This window comes from Vulpes lagopus, chromosome 1 (genome assembly GCF_018345385.1).
Source record: "Vulpes lagopus strain Blue_001 chromosome 1, ASM1834538v1, whole genome shotgun sequence".
Taxonomy (NCBI): domain Eukaryota; kingdom Metazoa; phylum Chordata; class Mammalia; order Carnivora; family Canidae; genus Vulpes; species Vulpes lagopus.
The window spans coordinates 141,215,417-141,226,320 of NC_054824.1; the positions used below are offsets into that span (position 1 = coordinate 141,215,417).

At 40.4% G+C, this 10,904-nt stretch overlaps 1 pseudogene; it reads right to left on the reverse strand.

The window, feature by feature from the left end:
* Positions 1 to 9,785: 9,785 nt before the first annotated feature.
* On the reverse strand, positions 9,786 to 10,624 carry LOC121487535 (annotated as a pseudogene).
* Positions 10,625 to 10,904: the final 280 nt, after the last annotated feature.

Below are 10,904 nucleotides of genomic sequence, written 5' to 3' on the forward strand. Positions count from 1 at the left end.
TTTTAAGATTTTATTTATTTATTCATGAGAGACGCAGAGAGAGGGGCAGAGACACAGGCAGAGGGAGAAGAAGGCTGCCTTACAGGGAGCCTGATGGGGAACTCGATCCCAGTACCCTGGGATCACGACCTGAGCCAAAGGCAGACACTCGACCACTGAGCCACCCAGGTGCTTCTCCCTCTCTTTCCCACAAATATGTGGGTATACAAAAGACATTTGTATTTCCTTGAAGTCTGTATCTCCATCTCTTCTTTCTGCCTTGGCCTTATGATTTGTTTGACCGAGGAGACAATAGCAAATGTAACAAAAGCAGAGGATTAAAAGTTGTATTCAGAACTTGCCCTCTCTTATGGCTCTGGAATTCTGAAACCACTACGTAAAGAAGCTTGGGCTATTGGAGGATGAAATACTGCATGGAGCAGAAACAAGTGATTCTAGCTGAGCCCTGCCCCCACCCAAGACCAAGGAGGCTGCCAACTGCCAGCTATGTGAATGAGGCCTTCTTAGACCATCTGGCCCTGGCCAAGTCACCAGCAGACTGCAGAGATCAACCAAGCTGGCCCAGGCCAGAAGCCCACAAAATCAATCCATAATATCATGAGAAATAATAAATGATTATTGTTTGAAGTTTGTTTGAAATTTTGGGCTGGTTGCTTGCCACAGTAGATAATTGATAAAAGTAGTTTGTGAAATTAATGTTCAAAATAAAAGGAGGGGATCCCAGGGTGGCTCAGCGGTTTAGCACCTGCCTTTGGCCCAGGGTGTGATCCTGGAGTCCAGGGATCGAGTCCCACATCAGGCTCCCTGCATAGCAGCAGTTCTCCTGCCTGTGTCTCTGCCTCTCTCTCTCTCTCTCTCTCTCTCTCTCTCTCTTTCTTTCTCTCTCTGTCTCTCATGAAAAAATAAATTAAAATCTTTTTTTTTTAAATTTTTTTTAAAAATTTTTATTTATTTATGATAGTCACACACAGAGGGAGAGAGAGAGGCAGAGATACAGGCAGAGGGAGAAGCAGGCTCCATGCACCGGGAGCCTGACAAGAGGTCCCATAAAAATCTTTAAAAAAAAAAAAAAAAGTAAAAGGAGAGCAAAAAACAACACACTGTAAAAATCAAGGAAATTTGGTACCAGCATAATTTTATAAAACTGATCATTATATTAGGTGTAAACGAGAAAATCCCTTAGTTAAAAGATGAAGACAGAAAGAATAGGTTTTTTAAAAAAACCTGTAAGTGTATGCTATACATGAGCGAAATATCTTAAAAGTAAGGATAGATGGATCCACAAGTATGATACATTACATACTTCTCTCAATAAGTGATAGAGCAAGCAGAAAAAAATTAGCGAAGATACAGAATATTGAAACAACATAATTTTTTTTTTTTTTTTTTTACTTTGGACTTCTGTATTGTGTATTGTTGATATACATTTGACAGAATAATCGACATTCCCGGGGAATGGGTCTGGGGCTGAGCATGGCATTCATCCCATCCTCCATCAGGGGAGCCCCTGGAATGCTGACCAACGTCCATGCTCTGGGCACTGGTGGTCACGGGACATGGTGATGCTGTTGCTAGAAGGTGGGAGGTTCTCGGGACAGACAAGTGAACATCATCTTTAAAAGGTACCTCCATCTCGTGAATAACAGCACAGCACCAAACAGATCAAGTTTGTTAACTTGATCCAAAGGACATAAAAAGAATCCTATACCAAACTGCCATGGGAAACATGTTCTTTTTAGGTGAATCCAGAACATTTATAAAAATTGTCCAGGGGTGCCTGGCTGGCTCAGTCAGTAGAGCATGTGACTCCTGATCTCCAGATCATGAGTTCAAGCCCCACACTGGGTATGGAGCTTACCTAAAAAGAAAAAGTCCAAATAGTGGGCAGTAAAAAAAGCTCAACCACTAGAGGAGCACTGAAATCATATATACCATATTCTCTCATCACAATGCAATTAGATAAAAATAACTAAAAAGTTATATGTTTGGAATTTAAGAAATACATTCTAAATAACCTATAAATCAAATAATAATACAAATTAGAAAATATTTAGAACTGAACAATAGTGAAAACTGTATCAAAACTTGGGTTTCTTCTTCTGACTCTGATGCAGAAGAATGATCACATTGATTGTCTTGCTTTATGCAGAAAAACAAACAAAAAATAGGAAACTATAGTCTTCATATATTGAATAACAAAGAAGCACAGGACATTAATTTATAAGAGAAGAGAAAAAAACAAGGTGAGGCCTATGACTGCCCCAGCTTACTGTATGGAGATAGATGAACTGGACTTCATGAAAATTCAAATCTTTTGTGTTTCAAATGACGTTATTAAGAAAGTGAATAGGGGGTGCCTGGCTGGCTCAGTAGGTGGAGCATGTGACTCTTGATCTCTGGGTTGTAAGTTCACGACCCACGTTGAGTGAGTGACTATTTAAAATAAAATCTTTACAGAAAAAAAAATGAATAGACAATCCGCAGGATGGGGGAAAATGTTTGCAAATCACATGTCTGATATAGGACTTATATGCAGAATCTGTAAAAACTCTTACAACTTAATAATAAAAGGCAAACATCAAAGGATACAGTCAACAAAACTAAAAGACAACCTACAGAATGGGAGAAGATATTTGCAAATGACATATCAGATAAAGGGCTAGTTTCCAAAATCTATAAAGAACTTATTAAACTCAACACCAAAGAAACAAACAATCCAATCATGAAATGGGCAAAAGACATGAAGAGAAATCTCACAGAGGAAGACATGGACATGGCCAACATGCACATGAGAAAATGCTCTGCATCACTTGCCATCAGGGAAATACAAATCAAAACCACAATGAGATACCACCTCACACCAGTGAGAATGGGGAAAATTAACAAGGCAGGAAACCACAAATGTTGGAGAGGATGCGGAGAAAAGGGAACCCTCTTACACTGTTGGTGGGAATGTGAACTGGTGCAGCCACTCTAGAAAACTGTGTGGAGGTTCCTCAAAGAGTTAAAAATAGACCTGCCCTACGACCCAGCAATTGCACTGTTGGGGATTTACCCCAAAGATTCAGATGCAATGAAACGTCGGGACACCTGCACCCCGATGTTTCTATCAGCAATGGCCACAATAGCCAACCTGTGGAAGGAGCCTCGGTGTCCATCGAAAGATGAATGGATAAAGAAGATGTGGTTTATGTATACAATGGAATATTACTCAGCAATTAGAAACGACAAATACCCACCATTTGCTTCAACGTGGATGGAACTGGAGGGTATTATGCTGAGTGAAATAAGTCAATCAGAGAAGGACAAACAGTGTATGTTCTCATTCATTTGGGGAATATGAATAATAGTGAAAGGGAATATAAAGGAAGGGAAAAGAAATGTTGGGAAATATCAGGAAGGGAGACAGAACATAAAGACTCCTAACTCTGGGAAACGAACTAGGGGTGGTGGAAGGGGAGGAGGGCGGGTGTTGGAGGGGAATGGGTGACGGGCACTGAGGTGGACACTTGACGGGATGAGCACTGGGTGTTTTTCTGTATGTTGGTAAATTGAACACCAATAAAAATTAATTTAAAAAAAATGGGAAGGAATTTGAGTAGACATTTCTCCAGCGAAGACCTATAAATGCCCAAATAAGCACATGGAAAGATGCTTAACATCGTTAGTTATTGGGGAAGTAAAAATCAAAACCACAATAAGATGCTACCTCATACTCAGATGGCTAGAATTTTAAAAAATGTTGAATTAAAAACAAGTGTTGGTGAAGATATGGACAAATTGGAACCCTCATATAGTAATGGTAGGAATAAAATGGTATAGTCATTTCAGAAAACAGGCAAGATCTCAAATGATTACTCTATGACCCAACAATTCAACTCTTAGGTATATACCCCAAGAGAAATAAAAACACATCCACACAAAAACTTACATGTGAATGTTTACATTAGCATTATTCATAACAACCCAGATGCCAACCATCTGATGAGTAGACAAACAAAATGTGGTTTATCCCTACAATGGAATATTATTCAGCCATAAAAAGGAATGAAGTACTGATATGTGCTACACTATGGATGAACCCTGAAGTCATTATACTAAGTGAAAGAAGCCAGTCAGAAAAGACCATATGTTATAGGATAACATTCCCATGAAATGTTCAGAAATGTATAGAGAAAGAAAGGAAATTGATGGTGCTTAGGGTTGAGGAGATGAGAGATATGGAGTCATAGCTAAAGGGCACAGAGTTCCTTTTGAGGTAATGGTTGCATGTGAATATATCAGAGACCATTGAATTATATACTTTATTTATATATATATATATATATATATTTATTATTTCTAAGTAGACTCCACACTGGTCTTTAAGCCCAATGCAGGGCTTGAACTCAAGACCCTGAGATCAAGACCTGAGTTAATATCAACAGTCGGACACTTAACCAACTGAGCCACCCAGGTGCCCCAGATTATATACTTTAAATGGGTGAATTGTATGGTATGTGAATTAAATCTCAATAAAACTGTTGAAAAAAAGGTATGCAGATTAAAAAAAAAGTAGAGCTGTTTCTATTTGCAGGTGAAATTAAGGGGAGTGGATGTGGTGTATGGGCAAGCAAATATCCAAAGCAGCCCAGAATTAAAACTTTTGTTCTAATTCCATTTCCAGATCTCTAACCTACATATTTTCTGGAAATGTCAAATATACCCATATGGAAGGGGTTTGGGGAATCAGTGTGTGAAATGGGGCCTCTTTTTGTCTCTAATTCTGACTCCTGGGCTGTATGTCTATAGAGAGCCACTGCTTTACCCCTAAAGACTAATGCATTGATCTCCTAAGCACAGAGACCTTCTTAGATGATCATAGTAAAATGGTCAAATTCAGGAAATTTAACATTGATAAAATATTACTATCTAATATATAGTCCCTATTCAAATTTCTCTAGTTGTCTGAAGAGTGTGCTTCATGGGTGGAGGGATGGGTGAAATAGATAAAGGGGATTAAGAGATATAAACTTCCAGTTACAAAATAAATAAGTCACAGAGGTGAAACATGCAGCATAGGGAATATATCAATAAGATTGTAAAAATGTTGTCTGGTGACAGATGATGACTCACTGCCCTCACCATGGTGAGCGCTAAATAATGTACATAATTGTTGAATCATTATGTTGTACACCTGAAATTAATAGAACACTGTATGTTAATTTTACTTCAATCTTTAAAAATGTGGGGTATTCAGGGACACCTGACTGGCTTGGTCTCTGGGTCATGAGTTTGGGCGCCACGTTGGGTGTAAAGCTTACTTAAAAAAAAAAATGGGGGGGGGCGGTGGCTGGCTGCCTCATTTGACAGGATATGTGGCTCTTGATCTCAGAGTTGTAAGTTCAAGTTTTAAGGACATCCACATTGGGTGTAGAGATTACATAAAAAAATAAAATCTAAAAAAAAAATGTGGGTTGCTCAGGGGCATAAAAAGTTCCTAAAAAAATAAATAAATAACACAATGTGCTTCCTAACCATTGTTTTTCCAACCCGAGACCATACCTTGTGTGTAATTGTCTCTCTCTGAAGCCAGCTTTTGATACCTGGTTTTGACCATTTTGCTTTTACTGTTTTGGTAGACCCCTCTTTCTAGGTCTATGAAACATTTCTCCTCCAAATTCAGCTGTCTGAGCTAGTCCAGCCAGGGCGGCACACATCAAGAGACTATGCATTTGGGGTCCAAGCCTTGAAGAGTCACTCAGCTTCGCCCCATGTTCCTCCCTGTGGGAAGGGCAGTACTGGCAATAGGGTTGCCTTTGCCTATTACTAAATTAAGAAGCTGTGGCCTAGGCAGGGGCTCGAGTTACCAGCAGAATGGGATTAGCTATTACAGTTTCTGCTGCTTTGGAGGTATGTTGAAGCTCAATATTGGGAAGTGTAGCATGAATGAAAAGATATTCCTCATCAAAATGTGTCTGAAGCTATTTTAGGACTGAGGACTGTGTGTGTGGATGTCCTTGGAGTCTGCTTGGTTGCCAGGGGATCTTTTCCTTGTGATTGATCAGGGGAGCACGTGACAGACGGTACACCACCGTCTGGCTAGGACCCTGTACCTCAAGGTCCTGGGTTTGATGAGACACCACCGAAAGAAGCCACTCTGCCTGCTGTATTTAGTACCATGATGCACACATGTCCTCCTGACCTTGGCTTCCTCTCACGTTGTACAGATATATATTTTTAGGTTTATCTTACAGCTCCCAGCTCTCACATTGACAGTTTTCTTTAAATTCTGCAGCCACGGTCGTGGGCTGACAGCCTGCCTCTGCTGCGTTGGGAAAGAGAATTGTTCTCTCTGCCCTTTCAGGATCCAGATTTCCTACAGCATGTCTAGATACCGAGCACAAAGCCTAGATCTTATGCTTCTAGCAATGTGACCTTAGAGACGTCATGGAAACTCTCAGGTGTCCAAAGGATGTAATAGTGGCCCTCCCTCTCTTATCACTCAGTCCATTCATTCGCTTATTTAGTAACAAGCTTTATTAAATACTGTGTGTTAGGTTGTGGGACCTCAAAGATAAGAATTTCCCTCAGTCTCAGACAGGCAGTTTATAAATTCACAGAATATCAGATTGGACGGGACTGTCCAGTCCAAATTTTAGTCTTATAGACCAGGAGCCTGAGGCCCAAAGAAGTAAAATGACTGCCCAGATGTCACACCCAGTTACTGACCAAGTTGGGATTAGAACCCAGATCATTTCTTTCCCAACGAAAGGATCTCTCCTCTGTATCACCTGCTTTTAGCTAAACTGTGGTGAGCTTCAATTTTCCTTACCTGGCCTTACATTAACATTGTAAAATTAGTATCCAATGATTGAGAAGATATACAGTAACTAAAACCTACATGAAGTTAGAAATTAATACCATTTTGGGGATGCCTGGGTAGTGCAGTCTGCTAAACATTCAACTTTTGATATTGGCTCAGGTCCTGGTATCAGGGTCAGGAGATGGAGCCCTTGCGTCAGGCTCTGCACTCAGCATGGAGTTTGCTTGGATTCTCTCTCTCTCTACCTCCCCCTTCTCTCTCTCTCTAAAATGAACAAATCTGGGATGCCTGGGTGACTGAGCAGTTGAGTTCTCTGCCTTTGGCCCAGGATGGAGTCCCACATCAGGCTCCTTGCAGGGGGCCTGCTTCTCCCTCAGCCTATGTCTCTGCCTCTCTCTCTCTCTCGCTGTCTCTCATGAATAAATAATTCTTTAAAAAATCTAAAAAATAGAAAAATAAAATAATAAAATAAATCTTTAAAAGAAGAAATACCATTTTTATATCAATTGGAATTCATTCATCAAAATAGCACCTATGATATTTGAAAAATAGTTGTCATGTCTGTATGAGACTTGGTACATATCCAGTCTACAGGTCTTCCTGTGTATATGTATAGATTCTGGATCCTTCCTGATAGATAACTTTGTTCTCCCTGTCTTGTCACCTATTTCTGTATTGGGGACCTGTTCTCATGCTGCCCAGGATCATTAGCACAAGTTCACGATACCAAATACTCTCTATTGACCAAGAAGTTTCTCTGAGACATTGCATCTGTCTTAAATTGCATTTAACTGCATAATAGAAAACACAAAGCCATGGCTAAACAGAAGAGAGGTTTATCTTTCATGTAGTATACCAGAAGCAGGCAGTTCAGGATGAAGATGGGGGCCTTTCTGGTCATCAGGGACTTTGATTTTTTCTATGTAATTCACTATCTTTTTAGCATTGGTTTCCATCCTCAAGTCATATAATGTCTGCTGCGTTAGGTCACCTCACAGTCATCTAATGGCTCCCGCAGCACCAGTTTTCATGTCCACATCACATTGGACAACTCCAGCTGCAAGTGGGGCTGGAAAATGTAGTATTTTCATGGGCACATTGTTACACAGGATAAATCTGGGCTTTTGTTACCTAAGGAAGAGTGAGAAGAATTAAAAAGGGGATGTCTAGAAATCCCTGCAGCAGAAGAAACCCTTTTAGTTTACCAGTCCTGGCTTGAACCTTCTCTTGTAGCTCCATTCTGTGGAAATCAGATTGACAGAGATTAGATTTCTTTTCTTTTTATTCAGCTTTGCCATTTTTTTTTCTGTCACTTTTCTTTCTAACAAAGTTCAGTTTTCTTTCTCTTCCAATTTGAGATGTTGGACTCCCTCTATTTGGATTTCTTCAGTAACTCTTCTTAATGTTTGCTTCATATTCTAGAGTTATGTGTCTCTCTGTCTCTAGGTTTATAAGCGCATATGCTTTTTTTTTAAAAAAAAGATTTATTTATTGGGACACCTGGGTGGCTCAGCAGTTGAGCGCCTGCCTTCAGCCCAGGTTGTGGTCCTGGAGTCCCAGGATTGAGTCCTGTATCAAGCTCTCTGCATAGAGCCTGCTTCTCTCTCTCTCTGTGTCTCTGCCTCTTTCTCTCTCTGTGTCTCTCATGAAAAAATAAAATCTTAAAAAAAAAAAGAGATGTATTTATTTGAGAGAGAGTGCACGAACCAGCGTGAGTGGGAGGATGGGCAGAGGGAGAAAATCTTCAAGCAGACTCTGTGCTGAGTGTGGAGCCCATTGCAGGGCTCAACCCCATGAACCATGAGATCATGACCTGAGCCAAAACCAACAGGGAGTTGCTCAACGGACTGAGCCACCCAGGCATCCCAGGGCTTCAGTTTCTTGCTAACTATCAGCTGAGGCTGCCTTCAGTTCTGTGTGGCTAGCTACCCAAGGTCCCTTGCCAAGTGAGATGCTCCAGTATGGCCACTTACTTCTGGAAGCCAGCAAGGGAGGTGAGACTCCAGGAAATGGGAGTAGACAGATGCCATAATCTTTTTTCTATTTTTAAAAAAGATTTATTTATTTATTTGACACAGAGAGAAAGCATGCATGCACATATATACGTCAGGAAGGGGCAAAGGGAGAGGGAGAGAGAGAATCTCAAGTAGACTCCTCATTGAACGAGGAGGCCAATGCAACTGGAAATCATGACCTGAGCCAAAATTGACAGTTGGATGCTCAACCGACTGAGCCATCCAGGCGCCCTGCCATGATCTTATATAGCATAATTGTGTAATCTCATCATTCACATATTCATGAAATTATGTACTTCTCATCACCTTTGCCTTATTCCCTTAATTAAAAGAAAACCACTGTCCATCCTCAAGGGTGGATCATACAGGGGCCACTACAAGAGTCTATCCACACATCATTTCTGCCAAGAAGTCACCTATTATCTTAACATTATTCATTTGAAAGTAACGTGCCTTTTTTTTTTCTGTGGCTCCTTTTTAAGATTTTTCTCTTTGGTTTTCAGCAATCCCATTATATTCCAGGTGTATTTTTCTTTGAACTTCTCTTAAGTTTTATAGAACTTCTTATGTTAGTGTCTGGATAGTTTTTTTTATCTATTTGAGAACATTCAGCCATTATGTCTTCGAATATTGCTTCTGCTTTATTCTCTCTTTCCTTTCTGGTATTCCCAATTACCCACACATTAGACTTCCTCACTGTATCTCATATGTTTCTTACATTCTTTTCTGTATTCTCCATCCTTTTTCTCTTTCAATTTTTAGTGTCTTTTTTCTCTCTCGAGCCTGAATATTTTTACCCACCTATCTTCCAGATTACTAATCTTGTGAGTCTACTCCTGTTAGACACTTCCTCCTCCCACTGCCCCAAATCAAGACACAGCTTTTATTGTATCTTTAAAATATCACAAATAAGTCTGAGGAATCATCTGGTATCTTGCTGTTTCTGTAGCTGAGAAACTTAGCTCTTATTCATCAGCCTGCTAAACTGTTCCTTTTTCAGAAATATAGATACACCCAGAAATTCTCTGATATCCTTGTTTTTAACTGTTGTGGCTTAATGAATCAAAACAGCTGAATTCAGTACAAGCTCAATATTGTTTCCTTCAAGAATTAACTCACCTTGGGACACCAGGGTGGCTCAGTGATTGGGCATCTGTCTTCAACTCAGGTTGTGATCCTGGGGTACTGGGATCAAGTTCCACATCAGGCTCCCCTCAGGGAGCCTGCTTTTCCCTTTGCCTGTGTCTCTGCCTCTCATGAATAAATAAATAAATAAAATATATAAAAGAATTAACTCACCTTTCTGGGCTCAAGATACTGAACAATGATGCCAGGCCTCATCTGCACCCCATGGGTATATTTTTCTCCCAAGAAATTTTGGGTTTCCATAAGAGAACATTCTCCTGAATAATAACACTGATAGGGAAGTGAGCATACACAGACCACATCTGGTAACATACGCCCAATGTAACACCCTCCGTCATGTTCTGTGACAACAGAGAGTATGAACAGTAGCCAGTTCCTTTCTATATCTCTGCCATTTGTCAGCTCAGGGCCTCTTCTTTTTCTTTCCAAGGAGACTGAAATCTACATTGATGCAGTTGAAAGTCCTCCACAGGGTTCCTCTGGGGCCCTTCACAATAACAGTGCATCCCTTCAGAGCGATATGGACGTTTTCTGGAACGTCAGCAGTCTGATTGCTGAGAATTGTCTTCACCCTCGTAGCAAATGCGTTAAAAAGGATCTTGTGAGACACTTCTGTTGCATTACTGTCCCACTTTTCGGCATTCCTCTCCCACGCCATTTATGATTCAGCACATTTTTCAAAGGGGAAAGATATGGTCAGGTAGTAAGAATTTCCTGTCCCCTTCAGGACAGGAAAAATCAGCCAGACTAAGAATCAAAGTGATATGAGACAGATGAACAGGAGAAAGTAAAATTTTCCTGCATATATGGAATCCACACAGACATGGAAATTCCTAAAACAGGCAAAATGGGGTATATATGTCAGTTTGGACCAAGGAAAAGGGGCAGAGGCCTGGGACTTCAAAGGGAAGGAATGTAGGGGCACCTGAGTGGTTCAG